General features: G+C 36.7%; 1 protein-coding gene and 1 long non-coding RNA gene across 2 annotated transcripts in view; one reads left to right on the top strand and one right to left on the bottom strand.

The window, feature by feature from the left end:
• The window catches only part of LRRC3B (leucine rich repeat containing 3B), an 873,839-nt gene that overhangs the window by 5,259 nt on the left and 844,768 nt on the right, over positions 1–23,812 (top strand). The gene's annotated exons all lie outside the window — the stretch shown is intronic.
• Positions 698–14,220, bottom strand: LOC103890227 (uncharacterized). Its single transcript, XR_654579.2, has 8 exons — positions 14,166–14,220; positions 12,824–13,009; positions 12,316–12,411; positions 10,555–10,673; positions 3,855–3,949; positions 3,563–3,628; positions 2,400–2,461; positions 698–964 (listed from the first exon to the last, which is right to left on the bottom strand). It is a non-coding gene; the product is annotated as an uncharacterized LOC103890227 (long non-coding RNA).

Here is a 23,812-nt window from a genome sequence, read left to right as displayed (position 1 = left end):
CAGACAGGAATAGCCCTGAAAAGTTGCCTTTTGTGGAAGAAATTTGCATCTGTAGAGAAAAATCCACGTTAGTGAAATAAATACCCAGACTTTCTCTGAGGCCCTCCCCCTTATCCAGATCTAGAAAAGATGTACTCAACCACAAACCACCATGTCTTTTTTTCTAAGAGCTGCTGTCTGTGAGGTTTCATGTACACAACAAGCCCACCTTTGCCCCATGCCTTTCTTTCTCCCTCCTATAACCGTCTTGCCACATTCCAAGCCCATGTTTTTTCTATAACCTCAAGATGGTGTAAAGGCGTTAACCACCTGGCCCTTTCTTTGAGTTTTCACATTTTGTATTACTTCCATGCTGCACATGTGTGTGCAATAATAAATTTTGTTTGGCTTTTCTCCTAATGGCAGTTTGTCAGCTGATTTTCAGTGAGCCTTCAGAAGGCGAAGGGGAAGTTTCCCCTTGGCTTCTGCAGTTTTGTTGTACTGAGCAGGATAACCAAAACCACTCTGCTCCTCTGGATGTCACATCAAGGGAACCCAGGATCTGACACGCCAGCCATAGGGTAAGAATATCTTCCCAGTCAGATTCCCAGGTGTCTGTCCCGAATCCTGTTGAGAGGTCGGTAAAAATCACTGATTATCTCTTTTTCCTTTTTCAAATTAAGATTAATGGGAGAAAAGCATTTACAGTAGTCTTAGATGAAGCAACTCTAGTTTACTTTTTAGTATAAATATTCATATGTTTGGTCCTTGTGCTCTTAAAAGTAATGATAAAACCTACAATTACTCTTGCACCAACCTAATATCTCAAACTTCTCAAAGTTTAAGAGTGACTCTAGGACACCTTCTTCCATTTGCTATGCCCCTCCTTTTGCCACCTTCAGTCCCCTATCTAGTTTCCTTGAGTGATTGATACATTCCCCTTCAAGACCATAATTCCTCCATTTGGTGGTCACTGGATGAAAAACTGAAGAAAGAAAATAAGAGAGTTTCAATTACCACATAAACAGATCTAAAAGATATGTTAGTGACTCTGGGACCCCTTGAGGAACAAAGCCAAGGTCCCAGTGACCCCTTTTGGGGCCGCCTTTCTTTCTCATGGAGTCGTGAGAGTTATGAGTTGATTTGGCCCTATTTGTTAATGGATGTTGCCCTGAAATCAATGACCCATTTAAGAAATTGAAACTAATTTTAAAAGCCACCTATTCAACTAAATTTGTCTCCAAAGTACATATTTATGGCATTTCACTGGCTATTTGAAAGCTCTTTGTGAAAGAAATTTATATCTGTAAAGAAAACCTCCATTTGCAAGGGCACCTTCCTCTCTGTATCTAAACCATGAGAAACTTATACAATGAGAAAGGCAAGTTTACATAACAAACCTTACTTTTATTTAATGTACTTTTCCTGGCTATCTTTCCTTATCTGTGCATTTACCTAAGCCCCTCTTTGTCTTGGTGGATAATTATGTTTAGATCTATGTTTTGTGTCTTTGAGATATAAATTTTCTATCTTGTTCCACCTAAGAGTCATTCCTTTAGAAGTACAAATTTGGGGTTGCCTACCTGTTTTCTTAGGGGAGTAAAATGAGTAATCAGAAGATTGATCTGAATTGGGGAAAGCAAAACTATTTGGAAGCCAGCAAATGAAGAATCTTAATGAAAGCTATACGATCTGCTTCTGTCTTTGTGTCTGTCTATATGTCAATGTGTATTATGTGTATGTGATACTGCTGTGTGATCTGAGATAATCTTTGGAAAGTAAAGCTAGTTTAAAAACTGTTGGTAAAATAAAATAGGAAAGTCTTCAGAATTGTCAGTACTAAATATAGTTTAGACTTTTTTGCCTGGATCTACTTTCAGATAGGTATATGCTGTCTCTGCTACATGTTTTAACATCATATGACTGCTGCTTTTATAGTATTTTTTGTACTTGCTTGATTTGCCTGTACGCTAAAGCAATAAGGGCTGGCTTCTGGGCTCACTGGAAGCTTTGCACACATCTTACTGTGAGCTTATGTTTCTGATTTTTGGTCTCTGGATTCTGGGGTCTGGGTAGGTGGCCATAAGAAGGCCTGGGGACATATGTGTGCCTGTGGCACCTGGGCTACCAGCTACCATCTTCAGAGCTCTGTCCTTTATCCTGGGCTCTACCTCTGATATATAAATCTAGGACCCAGATAGATGCTATCCTTCATAGCCTCTTTGGTGCCACATGGTACATGGGACTCAGGACAACTGGGGAAGTCATGGGGAAGTGTGGTATCTGTGTTATACTTTCAAAATTATTTTTAGTAATTTAAAATCTTAAAGTCATGTTGTATTAGTCCATTTTCATGCTGCTGATAGAGAGATACCTGAGACTGGGTAATTTATAGAGGAAAAAGGGTTTAATGGACTTACAGTTCCATGTGGCTGGAGAGGCCTCACAATCATGGCAGAAGGCAAGGAGGGGCAAGTCATGTCTTACATGGATGGCAACAGGCAAAGAGAGAGCTTGTGCAGGGGAACTCCTCTTTTGAAACCATCAGATCTCAGGAGACTTATTCACTATCGCAAGAATAGCACAGGAAAGACCTACCCCAATAATTCTATTACCTGCCATTAGGTCCCTCCCACAACACGTGGGAATTCAAGATGAGATTTGCGTGGGGACACAGCCAAACCATATATGTTTAATTAAGTAATAGATAATTATATGTCTAAGTCATTTCTAAGTAAGTTAAACTATGAAAACATTAATTATTAAACATAAGTTTATTTACTTTGACATCTTATTTTGCTAAGGTATAGAAACACTAAATATAATTAGAGATGTTAATAAACAAAAAATTGAGAATGAATATCTTTCTAAAAATTATAAAATGGCGTTCACCTTTAAATACTGATATAAAACAGTACAAAATTACTCATTTCCTAGGTTTCCCTAGAAATTAGCATTATTGAGTTAAGATTAAATATATGTAATTATATATATGAGAATATATATATTTCGCCCTTGTTGTTCAGTCTGGAGTGCAATGGTGCCATCTCGGCTCACCGCAACCTCCGCCTCCCAGGTTCAAGTGATTCTCCTGCCTCAGCCTCTCGGAGTAGCTGGGATTACAGGCATGCACCTTCACGCCTGGCTAATTTTGTATTTTTAGTAGAGACAGGGTTTCTCCATGTTGGTCAGGCTGGTCTCAAACTCCCAACCTCAAGCTATCCACATGCCTCAGCCTCCCAAAGTGCTGGGATTACAGGCATGAGCCACTGCGCCCGGACCTATCTGTCTGTCTGTCTGTCTATCTATCTATCTATCTATCTATCTATCTATCTATCTATATTTGGCCTTCATGCCTGTTGATGTATGGACTACTCAGAAAGTTCACTAGAACATATGATTTGAACTACAATCTACAAAAATCTGCCCGATTGCCACGCCTGCCCAATCCAACTGAAGGTGTTTTAGAGACTTGAGGAAAACTAGTTTATAGACTACTCTAGACATTAGCCTTAGTTTTTCCTTTGTTTCCATAGACATACCTCTTACTAACAGACATATTACCTACAAACATTTTACTTACAAACATCTGTTTGCCTGCATCATATGTAGAGACTTGGCTTTGAGATCCCATCTGCAATGCCGCCTCCTGCAATGGGGCATAACTGTTTAACTGAACCGACTTAGACTGATTCAAGAAGATATCAGCTGCTTGGTCTAATGTATGCTTTTTCCCCCTCCCCTTTGCCAATCTCTTATCTCACAATCTCTGACCCAAATCTCTTCATAGCTACCAACCCCATTTTAATATGTGAAATTTTCTAAACACAAAGTTTCAAATGGGGGGACTAAAGAAAACCAAAAATGTTTTGTACCAAAATATACTTCTTGAACATATTTTGAGATGGTTATTCAGAGGGCATGCAGACAGGAATAGCCCTGAAAAGCTGCCTTTTGTGGAGATTTGCATCTGTAGAGAAAACACCGCATTAGTAAAATAATAAATCCAGGCTTTCTCTGCAGCCGTCTCCCTTACCCGGATCTAGAAAAGATTAACACAGCCACAGGATACCATTTATTCTTTCTGAGAGTTGCTACTTGGGAGGTTTTATCTATATAATAAGATTGCCTTTGCCCCATGCTTTTGTTTCTCTCTCCTTCCCATTACCAGTCTTGGCATGCTCCAACCCCCTAACCTCATGGCATGAAAGCATCAACCAGCTGGCCTTTTCTTTGAGATTTTACATTTTTTATGACTCCCATGCACATGTGTGTGCATTAATAAATTTTGTTTGGCTTTTCTTCTATTAGTCTGCCTTTTGCTAGTTGATTTTCAGCGAACCTGTAGGGGGCAAAGGGGAAGTTTTCCCTGGCCCCTATAGCAATCACACTCTTCTTAGGAGACAACTGCATGAGCACTCTTAGAGATATATCCAAACATGATCATAAAAGCACCAGTAAGAGGGGAAAATAAAGTCATTTTGGCATTGGCATTTGCAAATAAAAATGTTATTAAAGACTAAATTTTTTTTCATTATAGCCTATATATTTTCAACAGTAATCCTTTGTTTTTAATGAGATGACTTTGTTTTGATTTTGTATTTTATCATTTTTATTGTTTTATGTTGTTGTTACTGTTTGTATTACTGCTTTTGAAGATTCTGAATCCTGTATTATTTGGGTAGAATTTATCATCAAAAGCTAATTGCTCTTATTAGAAATGCACTGTTGTGTTTTGCTTTGGGAAGGAATACTTCAATAAGGCTCTGCAAATTTTTGAAGACAGTTTACTTCCAGCCACTCAAAATGTGTTGTCACATTTCTGACCTCCTCTGACAGGATTAAAACCTTTACACAGACAAAATAAATAGAAATATGCCTCTCTTCTTGAATAATTTTCATTTTAATTAACAAATAATTGTTTTCTGATTATAAAAATAATGCAACTTAATTTGTTATAGAAACTGAAAGAGAACAACACTCACATACAAAGTAAAAATCCTCTATAATAGTACTACCCAGAAAGAATCATTCTTAATATTTTGGTATACATCTGGTGAGTGTCAAACACAATTATTTAGGACACTAATATTCTCTTAGTACATACTTTTTAGTGGTTGCAAATAATTTAAAAATATAAATGGATCAACTTTCTTTAGCAGTTTCTATTTTTGTACATTATCTTGTTTTATTTTTTCAGACCTACTCAAGAATGCACTTGTTTTAGCTTTTATAAATACTTTCATATAAAAAATGTGAATGTTTATAGCTTTTAAGGTCTAACTTTTTCTTAGAATACATTCTTAGAAGTGCAAATATTGGGTCAAAGAGTACATGGATGTTTTTATTCTTTGATACATGTTGAGTAACGATGTTATAGAAAATGTGTAACATTTTGCACACTCACTTGCAATATTTAAGAAAGAACATTTTCTAATACCTTACATAATCCTGGATATTGTCATTAAAAAGAGAGTGAGAGAAAGAGAAACTTGCAGTTAGATAGACAAATAATGAAGCCATTAGTAAGGATGGGCAGAGTTTTCATAAGTTTATTTGGCAAATGCATTTTTCTTTTAGTCCTTTGCCCCTTTCCTGTTGTGTTTAATCTCTTCTTATTGTTTGATTTTTTTTTTTTAGCTATTAAGAATAGTAATTCTTGTACACTGTTGGTGGGAATGCAGATTCCTAATAGTCATTATGAAAAACAGTATGGAGGTTTCTAGAGAAATGAAAAACAGAACTACTATATGACTTAGCAGTCCCTTTTGTAGGCATGTTCCCAAACGAAATGAAATCACCACCTCATAAAGATATCTGCCCTACCATGTTGATTGCAACATTATTGGCAATAGCTAAAACATAAAAACAACTTAAGTGTATGTCAATAGACAAATGGATAAAGAAACGATGGTATGTATATACGATGGAATATTATTCATCTCTAAAAAGAATGAGATCTTGCCATTTGCCACAATGTGATGAACCTGAAGGACATTATGCTAAGTGAAATAAGCCAGACTGAGGGACAGATATCACATGATCTCATTCGTCTGTGGATCTAAAAAATAAAAATTCAAATATATATAGAGAGAACAAAAGAGTGATTACTTCGGGTGGGGAAGAAATGGGAAGATGTAAGTCAGAGGATACAAAGTAGCAGATATATAGGATAAGCACATCTAGAGATCTAATATGCAACATGACTATAGTTAATAAAATTGTACTGTATTTGGAATTTATGCTAAATGAATAGATTTTAGCTGCCGTTGCCATAAAAACCAACAAACAAAAATAGGTAACTATGTGCGATGATGAATATGTTAATTTGTTTCATTAATTTGCTTCATTAACATATTCATCATCACACATAGTTACCTATTTTTTTCTGTGCATCCCATAGCGTCATGTTATATATCTTAAATATATTAATACAATTTATTTTAAAGAATAGTTACTGTCATATATATTACAAATACAGCTTCCAGTTTAACTTTATTTTTGGTTTATTTGCCTATATGTAGCTTATATTTTTTCTTTTTTTTTTTTTTTTTTTTGAGACAGAGTTTCACTCTATCACCCAGGCTGGAGTGCAATGGCCCAATCTCGGCTCACTGCAATCTCTGCCTTCCAGGTTCAAGAGATTCTCCTGCTTCGGCCTCCTGAGTAGTTGGGACCACAGGCATGTGCCACCATGCCTGGATAATTTTTTTGTATTTTTAGTAGAGATGAGGTTTCACCACATCAGTCAGGCTGGTCTCGAGACTTCCTGACCTCAAGTGATCTGCCTGCCTCAGCCTCCCAAAGTGTTGGGATTAGAGGCGTGAGCCACCGTGCCAGGCCTATTTTTTCTTTAACATGATGCATCCATTTTTTCTTTATTATTTCTTCTTTGCCTTTGAGTTTGAATATTTTCATTTTACCTGAGGCCAGAGTTTTCTCTTGGAAATTCCGGGCCCTAGCCAGTAAATAGGGCAGCATTTTTGGCTTGTGAAAGTAGGTGAGTAGAGACACTGCATTGACCTTTCATGTTTCATAACCTGGATCCAAAGGGGTTATGTCGCATCTCCACACTTTGACATAGTGTTACAAAAAAATCAGTGCCTCATGGTTTTTCATTAAGCTATTTTAATAGTCCTTAATGTTTTTGCCAAGAGTTTCATGCCAAATCTAAAAAATCTAGGATAATCATGTGTTGGAGAGAACATATACTTTGGAGTCAGATAAACACACCTGAGCTGGAATTTTAGTTATTCTACTTTCTAGTTGGTGATCTTGGGTAATTTATGGAAATTTGCAGTCACAGTTTCTTTCTCTGAGAAAGGGGATTGATAATACTTGCCTCATCAGGTAATCATGATGTATTAGCATGCATTTTTCTCCTTCCTTTCTCTTTTCTTTCTTTCCTTCCTCTTCTCTGCCTTCCCTCTTGCCCCTGCCTTCTCTCTGTATTTCTGTTGCATTAGTTAATGAGTGACTAATAACTTTAGTCTTAGAAGTTATTCAGTAGATGAAAGTTTCTCATTAATCTTTTAGATAATAATAATATCTCAGGCTTTATCTGAAATTCTTTTCAAGATTATCTTTCTTTGATTTTTCAGAACTAATGTATTACCTTTCTCGTAGACTCATTGAAGTAAATAAGTTGGCATTTTATTCCTGTCACCTTGGCTTATTCATACTCCAAAGATCTTTGTTTATCTGCAAATGTGAGGCTTTTCGAGCATTCACTCTTCATGTAATTTATAAAAACGTTAAATACAGAACCCATCAGTATCCCACAGAGATGCTGCTTAGATATTGTCTTTTGTCCGGGGCAATTATTATTTTTCTGAAACTAAGTAAGCAGAGAGTATTAGAGACTCTTTCTGGGGTATCTTCTCAACTCACAAATGATTTTTAAACTGCCTTCTTGCCCTACAGGGAGGGACCCCCAGCAGCCATATTTGCACTGTGTGATTCCTTCCCTTCTGGCCATTGCCGATTGGACCAGAATAGGTTGATCAGATGGTATCTTCTAGAGTGAAAGAACTGGAACTAAGGATTTTTAACTTTCTTTAGTTTGGCCTTTCAAATGGAGGCAAAGTAAACCTAGGGTTGGGAAGTGGCCATCGTGCATATTTATGTAGCCTGAGAAACAGCAGGATGGGAATGCTAGGAGATGAAACATGCTAAAATAAGGGGCTCAGCCTTCTGGAGGCTTCTGAGGCCTTGATTCTTGTCTCTTTTGGAGGCCAGATTACATTTCTGCGTTTGGAGTTCATGAGCTATCCCTTCATCATTGTGATACATTCTCATTTTTCTTAATGTAGCCTTAATTAGCTTCCCTCACATACAGTTGAAGCGACCTTTACCTTTTTTCTTTTAGCTCAAATATGTAATATTTGGTAAGTCTTTATCTGTCTCCTATTAGCTCTCCATATTTTACTTCTAGAAAACACTCCCAAATGGAATTTCTCTTTCTCCCATTTGCCACAAACCACTCTTTCCATTTACAATTATTCTATAAAACAAAACAGAACCATTTGTACACAAGAAAGAACATGTCCAATTTGGATTTGACTCCCAAGAACATTAATCTTAATATTAATCTTTTGATTAATTAATGTCTAAAATTAATCTTTTGACATTCTATTGGTATATAGTTGAACCAAACTGTTTTTATATCTGCTTTATAAAAGGGCATAGGAAGGAAGGCAAAATCTTGGAGATTGATTATATTTGGTTCTCCTTGTATGGCTTCCTGTTCATGTTTTCTAAGCCCATTTTGCACACCTGTGCTTTTCATAACCATAGAAACTATACTTAGATTTACATTGGCTGATGCTTGCCAAGTCCAGGTTCAATTCTCTGAGAATTGTTAGTCGTATTTTGAAGCATCCTATAACTTTGCTGCTCTGATCATAGCTTTTTAAACTAATGGACTCTTGACTCAAACTGGATGTATTTGGATTCTTTCTCCGAGGGATTTAATGTGATACGATAGGGATGTTTGTTAGCTGGAGTTGGATGTTAAAGCTGAAAGGTCATATCAGACTGGGGCTCTGTACCTAGGGCAGTTGTGATCCACTAGCATCTTGGAGCTAGGCATGCCTGTATTCATAGAAAGAATATTTTAAAAGACTGTACATAGAGGACCTGAGGTGAGCTATGCTGTATAATAAAGATTTGTCTGGTCTCTGTCTCAGGTTCCTGGCACATATCTTCTAAAGCTCTTGGAATTTCCCAAGTGATAGAGGTGTTGAGTCCTTTGGTTCACACCTGAGTTTATGCTAATTAGATGACTCAAGATCAGTCCTCTAGTCACTTTAGATGGGGGCTGGATACCAGAAAGACCAATAACATGATTAAAAGGTGACTCCTTTGAGGCAGTCTGACCTATGGGGAGGGGAGGGATACTGGAGATTGAGTTGAATCACATGGCCAATAATTTAATCAATCATGCCTACATAATGAAACTCCAATTAAAACTCTGGACACCAAGGCTCAGGAGAGGTTCCTGACAAATGAACACATCAATGTGATGGAAGGTTGACCTGTTCTGTCCATGGGAAGAGAACATGCAAGCTCTGCATTGGGGACCCTCTCAGGCCTTGCCTTATGTGTCTCTTCTTTGGCTGGTCCTGATCTGTATCCTTTATAATAATAAAACTTTAATCATAAGTAGAGCACTTTCTAAGATCTGTGACTTGGTCTAGAAAATTATCAAACCTGAGGTGTTTGTGAGAACCCCCAAATTTGTAGTCAGTCAAAGTGCAGGTGGCCTGGGGAACCCTGATGTTCAGCTGGAGTCTCAAGTGAGAGTAGTCTTTTGGAAGACTGAGCCCTTAACTTGTGGGATCTTTGCTAACTGCAGGTAGTTAGTGCCAGAATAAAAATTGCAGCATACCAGTTGGTGCCATATAAACTATAATATAGGTCTAGAGAATCCGAAAGAGAAATTTCAAGTTCTAATGTTCCGACTTCAGTGTAGAAATTAACTTCTACAATAGAAGTCTCCAAATAAAGATTTTTTTGAGGAAAACATGATTTTCCTACTCTACTGTCTTATAAAGCTTCAATCATGGCAGAGTTTACAGGTCTCTAATTTTTCTCCAATTCATATTTTGACCTTAAAGTCTTAGTGGTTCTTTGTCTAAGCCCAAATTAATCACACTGTTAGAACATGAGGGCAGGAATGGACCCACAAGATCATTTGGCTAATTCCTTATGTTTTCACAAATGAGGAATCTAACAAATAGAGAAGTGAGACATCTGGCATAGGATCATATTAATAATTACTGGTACAATCTGGATTCAAATTATGTTTCTTATTTTCTAATTCAACAAATGTAATTTCACTTTTCAGCAACATCTATTGACTAAAGCTTTATTTTTTTCAGTGTTATAAATGAAAGCAAACTTTGCTGTCATAAATTTTTTTATAGGAAAGGATGTGGCTGTGAGTTGACACTGAATCTAACCAGGGAAGCTCCTTCCCATGTGAGGCTGCCTCACCAGTGTCTGCCTTTGGGGCCTGGTGTTTGGGTAATAACTGCTTTTAATAAATGAATTCTTAATATAAATTGAACTCACTTCTTTTCCATGACTTTGCTTTTTTGGTTGACTTTATTTCTTGGTGAACCTTTGCAAACATTCATTTTCTGTGAGTGAAAATATCTATTTTGCTGTTTTTTCTGCTGTCTATGGATATCCTGAAAGAGGAGAGATTTTACTTTATTTTATTTTTTGGCATAAGGCACTGAGGTATACTTTACATACAGTAAAATTCACTCTTTTAGATGTATGGTTCGTTGAGTTTTGACACACATATACAGTTTTGTAATGCCACATCAATCAAGTTATAGAATAGTTCCATTACCCACAAAAGTTCCCTTGTGTCCTTTGTAGTGTATACTACCTTCCTACCCCAGTTTTTAGATTCCAAAATTACCAAAGGAATGTCTGAGGACATAATTCAGAAATCAAGAAATATCTAGGATGTTCATTATTATTTCTATTTTTAATTTCTTTCATAACTTTAAACACATTTAGTTTATAAACTCAAATAGTTGTATCATGCCTAATCTTTAGGTTGTGAAGTTTTCCCTTTTTTTGGTATGCTGTCTCCTCCTCATGGTGATGCATTTCCCTGTGTAATTTGTAATTTTCTATTGTGAGTTCATCTTTTCCCTGTTGTTTCTATTGTGTTGCCAGTGTCTGAGTCACCAGTGATCTGAAAGCACCCATTGAAAGTGGTATTATTTACTTCTGTCAGTGCTCTAGATGTTTCATCAGTTCCATAGATGTGTCATCAGTTCCAGACCAGTTTTCTTATGTTAATTTCTGCCCCATGAAGGAAGTGTAACTTTGATTCTACATCCGCATGTAGGGCAAACATGGGTTTCTAAATTGCTTTAAGAAAACTTTCTATTTTCCCATCCTGAAGGCAAGTTTCCTTGACACTTTGCCTCCATGGGGACAGAATCTTTCTAGTTTCTCTAGTTTCATGAATTGGCTGCTTGGTTGGACCTAGTTTCTGGCTCTCTGCAAGAGTCCTGGTTCTAACATCACTCTCCCCACCCTGAGCCTGATTCAGCTAAGATACTAACATTCAAGCTGTCATCCTCTAGATCCTACATTTGGGTCCAATATCACTCTGCACTGTCAGAGCATCAGATAAAGCTAATGCTTTTAAGCCATGTCTAGAACCTTTGTCTTAATAGTTGATAATGGGAAGTTGTCCCATATTGGCTCATTCTAACATGTATTTAGACGTGTCCTTGATAATTTTTCTTCAGGGAATCTTATTTTCTAAGTAGTTCTTGCCAATTTTTAAAACATTTTGCTCCTTCTTTCATACATATTTGATTGCCAATATAAAATAATCTGCTGTTTTTACCTGTTTTTAACTTGTCTCTGTGGATTCACATACAATTCTGGCTGGTTAGTTATCAGTTACAGACAGTTTTAATTTCTTCACATTTTCATTTAGATTAAAAGGGGTTAGGCCTAACATTGGGCTCCTTCATTTTATCTTGCATTTTAGAAATTGCAGAATAGCTATTTGCCAGAGATTCTCTTTTGATCTTTGCTTTTATTTGTTGCTTTCCCTCCTGCCTGCCTATGCAGGCAGTGAAATGTATTAATTTTAGATTAATATTACTGCAGTGAAATGTATTCCTCAAAGATTACTGCTGAAGTTAATTTGTGTACTGTCATTACTTAATCTTCAGCATGGTCTGTGTGCTCTCTGATTTAGAGCAGTCCACATTCTATTGTTGCATCTTATGTGATGCCTGCAAATGCTTTTATGCTTTCATTATATTAGAGATTGCAGACTTTTAAAAAATTTACCTCTAGTGTTCCCATAAGATTGTCGCACTGTAGAACGGAATTCACTTTTTTGTTTAATTTCAGCTGTCAGTCAAGAACCAGGCAATTGACACATTACTGGAAGAGAATTAGAACAACCTGCCTGGAGTTAAGTCCCTTAGTTAATGGATAAGTCACCAACACACAGTTTTTTAATAGGCAGAAATTGCAAGTCACACTGCAGACCATTTATATTTCTATCCTGTGTTGTATCCATATTTCATGTAAAATATGAAGCTAAGTTGGCAGAGATTCGTGTATCCACACTGAAGGTCCATGTTTGGCAAAAGACTATACTGATGGCATGCATGCTTTAATTGATGCCATGAAATAGCCCTTTACAATTGGTGCTGTTATTCTAGGGCTGCTTTTTTCTCTTTATACAAGGTGGGACCATGCTTTCCAAATAAAACTCAGCATTCACTGACTTATAGAATTGTAGTTCTGAGAACAACGCTCAAACATTATTAAAAAATTCTAGAGCATGTACCTTTTAAAATGATCTGTTGTGTTCTTTTCACTTTCCATTCTCTTTTGGTGCATGCTGCTGCTACTGTTTGCTGTTAAATGGTTGCTGGTTTCACTTCTAATGCTAGTTGTTCACCAGATGGGTGTAGGTGTGAGTTAACGAAGGTAAAAGCTAGGTCATTTGAGAAAAATATGACTTTTCTGAAAGCTAAATCATTGAGAAACTGCCAGATGTAAAAACAGAGATAAACTATACATTTAAAAACTCATTTTAATAAAAACATATTATGATAAATAGATAATTCCAGTCTGTTTGATTCTAGAGTCTATTCTCTTAATTATATTGTTAAGCAACAAAATGGGGAAGGAAGCAAACTGAAGTTGAACTTTCTGAGCCTCAGTTTCATTTTCTATGAAATAAGGATAGTAATATCTCATCGAGTTGCTATGGGGCTTAAATTAGATAATGTATGTAAAATGCAAAAGACAGTCTATAAATGTTTATTTTTCTCCTGCTGTCCATCTAGCCCAAACTTGCACTAGAGGTGATTAGGTATTTAGAGTTCAAATAACTGAGTTGTGAAGTCAGCAAAATCAAAATTAAGCAGACTGAATTTCCAGATGTGTCCAAATGTCAATGAAACCAATATTTAAGCAGAGATCTACTGGTCTGCGCTGTAACTCCATAAGCCTTGAATAATTGAGAATTGACTGTAAACTGAGAATCTTATTATGTTCTGCATTATGACCTTGCATTAACAGAGACTAAACAATTGAAGGTTTGGAGGTAAGTGAAATAGCCTGGTGCCTGTAATATTTCAGGAGGAAATGCAACAATATAACAAGCAACACAAGTACTGGTATTAATTGAGAAAGGTCTCATTTATCTCTCTTTTCTCCCTTCAAATGCCACTTATCACTAGAGTGTGGATTCTCTAATGTATTTAGTGATCACTCAATTTTCTTCAGTACTTGCTCTCCACCCTGGTCTTATAATACAGACTTTTCTGCATTTTCAGTTGTTCCAGGCTCTAGTCACATCTTAGTTATGTGCAACAATAGGCATTGTAGAGTTGCTGCAAATCAAACTTCCCAGGTAATACCAAGTCTCATTTAACTTTCATAGCCATCCATCACCAAACAGTTTATTGGAGAACCAAAAAGGGTGGAGTAGGGGAGCTGAGTGAATTTCTGAGTCTGCCGGAGTTGATAACTGTAAGTGTCATGGCCCCAGTATTACTAGCCATAGATAGAGATAATTTAAAAAATCATCCCTGTAACCCTAGGTGCTGATTATCTATTGCTATATAGCAAGCCACCTTGAAACATATGGCTTAAAATAACAATTTATTTTTATATCTCACAGTTCTGTGGCTTAACTGGTCTCAGCTTGGCATTTCTCTTGCAGTTGAAGTCAAATAGAGGCTAGGGCTACATTCGTCTAAAGGTTCAATTGAGTTGGAATGTGGCATGGCTGGCAGTTGATGATGACTATTTCCTAGGAGTTCTGCTGGGGATACATGCCTCAACACCAACCAATAACCTTTTCATGTGGCTGAGACCTTTCATATGGCAATAGTCCTCAGAGACAGCATCCCAAGAGTGATCCTTTTAAGAGGCTCAAGTAGAAATTGCAAGGTGCTTTTACAGTCTTCTCAGAGGTTAGAGTGTCACTTCTGTCATATGCTACTGTTTCAACAAACCACTAAAGCCAAGCCCAGAGTAAGGTAATAAGACTCCACTTCTTGATGAGGAAATGTCAAAGTCATATTGCAGAACAGCATATTGGATAGGAGATACTATGGTGATCATCTTTGGAAGATACAGTCTGCCACATCCAGTTATTCTGTTCCAGATGCCCACAGAGCTCATCTGTATCCAGAACACTCCTGGGCTCTGGCTGGTTTAAATACTTTCTGCATTTACTGGTCAACTCAGAATAATTTATAATTAGTAAGATGTATAGCAGAAATCAGAAAGTATCAATTTTCATAACATATCATGATTCTTTCACAGATCAGACATTCTTGCATTCTTATTCTTGGTGCCAGAGTTTTGCTCAGTATGACATTCACAATTCTGTATTCATGTGTACTTTGGTCGCTGAAATCCTGTTATCCTCTTCACCTCTGCTTTGACCTTTTTGTGTTTCAGATGCTTGACTTGCTCTTGATCCCTGGTACCCAAGACTTTCATCACCTCTGCTTTCAAAGTTTGGCCTCCAGGCCTTTGAACTACCTCTAATAACTGTTTTTTTTTGTTTTTTGTTTTTGAGAGGAGTCTCGCTGTGTCTCCCAGGCTGGAGTGCAGTGGCGCAATCTCGGTTCACTGCAAGCTCTGCTCCCGGGTTCATGCCATTCTCCCGCCTCAGCCTCCTGAGTAGCTGGGACTACCGGCGCCCGCCACCACGTCCAGCTAATTTTTTGTGTTTTTAGTAGAGACGGGGTTTCACCATTCACAGGGTGGTCTTGATTTCCTGACCTCGTGATCTGCCCGCCTCGGCTTCCCAAAGTGCTGGGATTACAGGCGTGAGCCACCGCGCCTGGCAATAACTGTTAGCTTAGCTTCTGTAGCTGCTGCCTTTACCGCTTGACTTACAGATTAACTGATGCGAATGCAGAGGAAACCTGAATGTTCGGCTTTCCTATCTTGACCCTACTTCTACCCAGTCCTTTTTAGGTTTTAATTTTATTAACTTGGTCCCATTGGTGTCTCCTTTCCATCAGGATGGAGGTATATTTATGCCTAAAATCTGAATTTTTCCCCTTCACAATGAAAAACACAGATTCCCTGCCACATGCCTTTCGTATAAGAGCCCTAAGACTTTGTGTTTTCAGTCTTCAGCATCTCCTATATTATTAGGCTATTATTCTCTCTAAAGACTATTTCTGTACTTTAATTCAGGAGGTATACTTGCTCTAGTCTCAGTCATTTAGTATGTTTTTGCAGGGATTCAGCAAAAGCCTCTTTTATTCATTTAACATATTGAAGGAAATACTTTTAAAAAGGAAGATAGGGGAAAACCCAAGAGTTTGAGTAAGTGTTTTAATGGACTGAAAATAACTGATACAAATGGAACATAATTGGATTAAATGATAAGAATCCCTAACCTGTATCGACCACTCATGGGTCTCTAATTTTGGCAAGCGATGATAGTTAAAATGTATTGGTAATTGGTAATAGGAGACTAGATTATTTTTCCTAGGACCTGAAAATCGTATAGAATATATCTTTTCCAATTTTGGAAAATTGGAAACATTTCAAGTTGTGGGTAACAGTGTCTTGACGTTATTTCAACTCCTAAATTCAATTTGAAAGTTTTTTTATTAATCATTTATCATGTCTTAGGCCACTGTAGGTGTGTGTGACTATGTGGGTAAGGGACATCGTTAATAGATCGACAATCCTTGCCCTTGATGATTTTCAGCTCAATAGAAGGGATAACACATTCACCCAAATAGCCAGCATCCAATCCCTGTGTGATGTTTGTTATTGAGAAGTGTATTTTTTGTTATGTACTCTTTGATTTTTGCCTTGAGAAATAGCTTTAATGTGCCAGGGGGTACTGGGGAGTTAAAAGGGCATTCTAAGCGGAAAATCCAGCAGGGATAAAAGTAATAGAGGCAGGTCCTCACAGCTTTTTTAGGGAAATAATGATTAGATGAGTTTTGACAGGACATATGATATAGTGGGGGAAGTAATGGGCTGTAAGATTACAGAGATAAGTTTGAGCCATTTGGTGATGACTTTGAATGGCTTAAATGAGAGCATCTGTATTATTCAGTAGGCCATAAGGATACATTTCCCTACTAATTTATAGGGCATCTTTGCAATATACCATATGATACATAGATATATCTGTTTCTGAGTTTTCTATTTCATTGGTACATTGTTTCCATTTGTGCATCAACATCACACCGTTTTAATTACTACAAGATTAGTAATGTCTTTATATGAACTTTTCATATATGAGACATTATTTCTTGAATATGGGTTAAAATATAAAATTGTGGGAGGTTAGGGTTTTCTTTTGGTAGATATTGAAAAAAATTAATCACTTTTTCTAGGTTTATTTGGGAATTCCATTTTTCTTGAGCCAATTTTTGTGTTTTTATGCTTTTCCAGAAAATTATTCATTTTATCTAACTTTAAAAATTATTGGCATATTCTTATTCATATTCTTATCAATTATGGAATTGCTTGATTAGGGAAGTCACATCTTCAGTTTTACTAGATAATGACTCTTCTAGTCTTCGTACTAATCTGAGTAGTTATCTTCAAGAATATTATTTCTCCATCATATCTTTGATTCTATTTATATGGCACTATTTTTGCTATGTGTTTGAGCCTCTCTCTCTGTCTTTGTCTCTGTCTCTGTTTCTCTCTCTCTATCCATACAGACACAGATATCTTAAAATCCCTTTATTTCTGTGCTACATTCTGAGTGAATTCCTTAGACTGCCTTCCAATTTATTAATTATTTTTCTCTTTGGGCTTGACTAGCACTTTATTTTGTCTATCTTTTTAAACATTTTAATGTTTATAAGTTTAATTTTACTAATATATATTTATCATTATCTGTTCTTACTTTATTACTGACTGCTTTGGATTTAGACCTCTTATTTATTTTATGAGTGTTACTTCTTTATCTTCTTGAGGGTATTAAACAACTTTTTTGGCATAAATCCATAATCTGATTCATAGACTGTCTTTCTTAACTGTAATTTCATTTATGTGTCTTGGTTTTAAGGGTTTTCTGGCTCATCATGTATTGAAGACTGTCTCTTTCTCTGTATAATTTATCCCCATTTAGCAGTTTTGAAGTTGCACCCACCTGCCTCCTGCCTGACCACCTGGCCTTTGATCCAGGACCATGTCTCATACTGGTGCTTTCTTGCTCTTGTCCCTCGGTGATGATTGGGCTATTGCAGAATCAGTCACAGAGTCAGGGGATGGCTTGGCTCAGCATCTTGTTGCAAGGTGGTGTGTGTGTCCATCTGCCTCATTAGGCATGAGGTTCGTGTAAGTAGCAGCTATAGGCAATGGTTGGCAGCATATATTCTTCCTCCTCTTAGGAGCAGAGGAGTCCAACTCCAGCCTCTTCCCAACAGAGCCAAATTCCCAGAATCCTCTGCTTACTTATGTATGCAAAGGACCACAGGCCTTGCTGGGTCCTGCTCGTTACTGAATATTTTGGTGCCCTTGCTTCTTGCAGTTGCTTATCTCAATTTTAAATGCAGTCGTATGTTTTGATCTTCTTTTAAAAATGTTATTTATCATCGTTATGTGTTCAAAACACACAGTCCTCAAAACATAAACTCAAGGATAACAAACTAATTTTAAAAACTAAAATCTTTCCTAAAATAATTTAAGGTTAACTCACATTTATTTATTTATTTTTGTAGAGATGTGATCTCACTATGTTGCCCAGGGTGACCTTGAACTCCTGGGCTCAAGTGATCCTCCCATCTTGGCCTCCCAAAGTGCTGGGGACATGAGCCACTAACATTTATTTTGAATAGCAGATTTTCATCCTTCCTTTCTTGTCTTTCTGTGGTGATTAAGATGACTAGTATTATAGCTACTTATTAAGTTTTATCTTTGTGTTTTCTTTTTATATTTATATTTGTGTTTGCTTCACTTGCCCACATAATGTAATGTCAAATGGCACAAACATGTGACTTAGGCCCAAGAATCGTTTCAACACTATAGTTCTAGTCCCAAGGAAATTGTTGCTGGTTTTATCAAGAAAAAAATTATGAAGATTTCTTTTGTAAATTTAAGGTAGCACTCAGTTCACTCTGAGAGCCATTGCTATTTGCATTATGTTTTTGTTTTAGATTTTATAATTGAAAACTTGAATATTCAGTCTACAGCCCACATCACAACATATTAATGAGAATTAGGTAAGGAAATGTACATTACAACACTTTGTAAATTTTAAAGCCACATGAGTTAATTATTATCTGTTTTAAGCAAATTATTCTGTTTCAATTTATACATAAAGGCTATTTTAACAGATTTTGTTCTGTAGAACAAAAATTCTGTTTCCAAGTAATAGAAAAGTGTATGAATTATCCTGTTTTGCATTTTAATACTATCATTAAAGCTTAATTGACAATTGCTAATGTTTTATTAAACAACGAAGTAGGCAATCATAAACTCAAGACTGTGGGTACTCATAGTCTCAAAATTAATAGCCCTTAGGATGGAAGGGCTGCATATTTCAACAATTTTTACAACAATACGATGGAAGTATGCTAGAACCATAAGGGACCTTAAGTTTGAGCATCGATCAACTAAATCAGTTTTGCTTTGATTAGGCCAATCCAACCAGTGGTAATTTTCATCAAAATTTAAATTGCTGAAATGGACCCAAAGGAGTTTTGACCTTGATCTTAATACTGTGGTTATTTAGATTCAGTATATCTCAGGTAGAACTTTCCAGAACCTAGTTAGAATACTGCTGTTCTTGGAGTCAGTATACAGGCATGTCTTTGGGTATTAAACCTACCATGTAATGAACTTCTGGGCACTTTCTTAGCTAAAACTTTTTAGAAGGGGCCTGTGATAGACCAACTTAATGAAAATATCTGCTCCTTAGAGCTCTCATTGCAGCAAAATCATGGGTTGTTATTAGATTTACCTTTTTTGTATTGGACTTGAAGACAGATATGATTCCTATAAAATGCTTATGTTTTTATGAACCGTTGCGTGATCTCAGCCATATATTAGAGGTTTGTTTATAGTGAGATTGAAAGCAGGCTTCAAATTTCTATGTGTTCTGTTATGGTCATGTTTGTAGACTTTTGTAGAATGATGAAATAATGTCCTTTTCCACTTTTTAGACTTGTGAAATTTTGGATGTCTTTTACTAGTGAAAGGAATTCTACAGTTTTCCATGACTTGTCTTGTTATTTAAATCCTCTGTTCTCATACACTATAATGCCTGTGATGACAATTTTGCATGCTACTTCATAGCTCAGAAAGTCTGCTTAATAGTATGTGTTCAGTGCCTCTTAGTTATTATCACTAATTGGGAGTGGATGGGAAGCAGTGGTCTAGAGAAATCAAACAGCAATTAGTTTTTATTTTTATTGTGGTAAAATATACGTAATGCAAAATGTATCACTGTAACCATTTTTATTTGTTCAATTCACTGGCATTAAATACATTCATGATGTTGTGCCATCATAACCACTACCCATTTCTAAAGCCTTTAATCATCCTCAATAGAAACTCTGTGCCCATTAAATAATAACTACCAATTCCCCTCTCCCCACAGCCACTGCTGACCTCTATTTTATATTTTGCCTCTATGAATTTGACTATTCTAGATACCACATGTAAGTGGAACCACACAATATTTGTTTTTTTGTGTGTGTGTCTGCTTGCACTTTGTATAATGTTTTCAAGGTTCACCCAAATTGTAGCATGTATTAGAATTTCATTCCTTTTTAAGGCTGAATATTCTATTGTGTGTGTGTGTGTGTGTGTGTGTATATACATATATATGTGTATATACACACATATATGTATATATGTATACACACATATATATGTATATATGTGTATATATATGTATACACACATATATATGTATATATGTGTATATATATGTACACACACATATATATGTATATATGTATACACACATATATGTATATATGTATATATATGTATACACACATATATATGTATATATGTGTATATATATGCATACACACACACACACACACATCACATTTTGTTTATTCATTTGTTGAAGGACACTTGGGTTGTTTCCACCTTTTGACTGTTGTGAATAATGCTGCAATGAACATTGTCTTACAAGTATCTGTTTGAGTCTCTACTTTCAATTCTTTGGGTATAGATACAGAAGTGACATTATTGGATCACATAGCAGTTCTTTTTTTTTACTCATTGAACCTGGCCTACAGAGATGATTCTATGTTAACTTTTTGAGGAACTGACAAACTGTTTTCCACAGTGGCTGCACCATTTTACATTCTCACTATCAATGCACAAAGGTTCCACTTTCTCCATATCCTCATCAACACTTGTTATTTTCTGGTGTGTGTGTATTTTTTTGTTTTTGATGGTAGCCATCTTAATGGATGTTAAGTGGTATCTCATTGTGGTTATACTTTCCCTAATGACTAGTGATGTTGAGCATCTTTTCATGTGGACATTGACTATTTGTATACCTTCTTTGGAGAAATTATCTATTCAAGTTCTTTGCCTTTTTTCTGAGTTGGACAATTCGTTTTTAATAAATTACCTTGAATTTGGACTGTATGTTGGGATCCTTTTGTCTGTAGAATTATCTTGTTGACCAAATGACCTAATACATATAGAAATAATGATGTTGAATTTGATGAATAATGATGTTAAATTTCTTACCTAAAATTTGAAAAAATTTTGTTGTTTATTATTCAGTTCTGATAGAAAGCCTGGTTGTCAGATATGTTTCTGTTTTATTGATAATGGTTTAGAGACAATCAACTTAGATCAGACAGTATCACTGCTTAGTGCAATTGGTATGTCCACAAATAATTGCACATAATATTAATTTTTGTCACTAGAATTGTATCTTAAATATCGTAAAGAAAGTTGCCATGAAAAGAATTCTCTATTTAGACATAAAATTGCTTACTAATTTATTTGTTGTAGATCTGGAATTTTATACATTAATTTTGTTCTCAATGGAACATGTCTATGATAAAATTTCCTTCTCTGATACAATAAGAATAACAATAAGTATGCAGAGGCTTTGGACATAGAATCTCTGTTCCAGGCACTAATGAGATCTTCAAAAAAAGTATAAGATTTGATTTTAGGTCTCACAGAATTTAAGAATTTCAGTTTGTGTTAGATCCTATGATCAGAGACTGTGAAAGAACTTCAGAAGATAATGACAGTGATAAGGAGATTGGGAGCCTGTGTCTTGAGCCTACAGGACATCTGAATCCCCCTTGGGGGTCTTCTTGGTATCTGAGGAATGTGCCTCTTAGACATAATTGGTGAATATAGGAACCTGGTCTGAGACTAATATAGATTGTGTTTAAATCTAGAGCAAGAGAACACTGTTTGCTCTGCTGGAAGGATACATCAACATCCTTGGCCCGCAGACTGCTTAAATGAAAATTTAAGCCAACATATAAAATCCAGCATATTTCAGCATACATTTTTTTGGTTTTTTTGGTTTCTTTTGAAACATCAGAAGATCTGGACACACTAGGCCTTTATTTCTTCACCCTTTAGATCTGTGTTGTTCAACAGAGTAGCCACTAACCCCATGTGGATATTTTATATTTACATTTAAGTTAATGAACCTTAGATATAACTAAAAATTCAGCTACTTATTCACATTAGCAATAATCACATGTGGATATCCTATTGGACCGTGCAAATATAGAACATGATGAGCATTTCTGCAGAAAGTTATCTTGGATGCACTGCCTTGGATGGTGCATGTACTTCTCATTTGCCTCAGTCTTCACTAATCCCCAGTTTCTTACATCCATCCATTTTCTCATTTATGTTACTTGCTGTCCCTGCTATTTGAATACCTGACCCCCAATCTAAAGGAACTAACTATTTAGGTTGGTATAAGCAGATAGAGCCTGAATTACTGTGGCTGAAAAGGCAGCAGACGTTTCTTGTCATTTGTCAAAGCAAGGCCTTCTCAGTTGTTAGAACTTTGTTATAACTTTGGACGCCAGGGAGCTTGTATTAGTTTCCTATTGTTATTGTAACAAATTACCACAAACTTGTGGCTTAGCACAAATTCATTATCTTACAGTTCTGGAGGTCAGAAGTCTGAAAGGCATCTCACTAGGCAGAAACCAGAGTGATGGCAGAGGAGAGTTCCTTCTGGAGGTCTAGGAGAGCATCCATATCCTTTCCCTTTGCAGCTTCTAAGGCTGCCCACATTCAGTGCTCCTGACCCTTTTCCATCTTGAAAGCCAGCAATGACAGGTCAAGATATTCTCACACTGCATCACTTTGACACTGACTCTTCTTCTGTATTCTTCTTTCACTTGTAAGGACCCTTGTATTTACGTTAGGCCCACCCTGATAATCCAGGGAAATCTCCCAATCTCAAGATCCTTACTTAATCATATCTGCAAAGTCCCATTTGCCATGTGAAATGACACAGTCCCAGATTCTAGGGGTTAGGACATGGACACCTTTGGGGGCTCATTACTCTGCCTACCACAGAGCTCTTGGCCTTAATTGTTCCATCCAGTCCCACATCTGCTGGATGACTTGAACAAGATTTAAATTCAAAAAGAAGTATACCCTATACTACATGCCTAATGCTGTCTCATTAAAACTATTTTTTTCACTGCTTTTGTCGGAGCTAGATAAATGGCATGTACATCATCACCATTTTAGAAGGATAACTTATTTTACAGACAGTGCATTATTTAGTATACAGATGCTAAAATATTTTGGGATTATTTTCTGTCTCAGAGAATGGTCATGCAAAACAACACCATTGCTGTAAAACGTGGCGTTAGAGCCGTTGCAGCACACGGAATGGCAGAGGCAGAGGCACTCGAGGCAGGCGCATTGGAGTCAGAAGATACAAAGTTCAAGGTCGAGGGGTGTCAATCTGTTTGGCTGTGTGAGTTTGCAAGTCATTTGTCTTGTATTTATCTCCATGACAGAACTTTTTTTTTCAGCATAGATTTATTAATACTTTTTTTTTTTTTTTTTGAGAGACGGAGTCTTACTCTGTCACCCAGGCTGGAGGGCAGTGGCATGATCTCGGCTCACTGCAACTTTTGCCTCCCGGGTTCGAGGGATTCTCCTGCTTCATCGCCTCCTGGGTTCAAGGGATTCTCCTGCCTCAGCCTCCAGAGTAGCTGGGATTACAGGCCTGCACCACCACGCCTGGCTAGTTTTTGTATTTTTAGTAGAGACAGGGTTTCACCACGTTGGCCAGGCTGCTCTGGAACTCCTGACCTCAGGTGATCCACCCTGCCCTTGGCCTCCCAAGGTG

This window comes from Pongo abelii, chromosome 2 (genome assembly GCF_028885655.2).
Source record: "Pongo abelii isolate AG06213 chromosome 2, NHGRI_mPonAbe1-v2.0_pri, whole genome shotgun sequence".
Classification (NCBI taxonomy): Eukaryota; Metazoa; Chordata; class Mammalia; order Primates; family Hominidae; genus Pongo; species Pongo abelii.
This window is presented reverse-complemented; position numbering and strand designations above follow the sequence as displayed.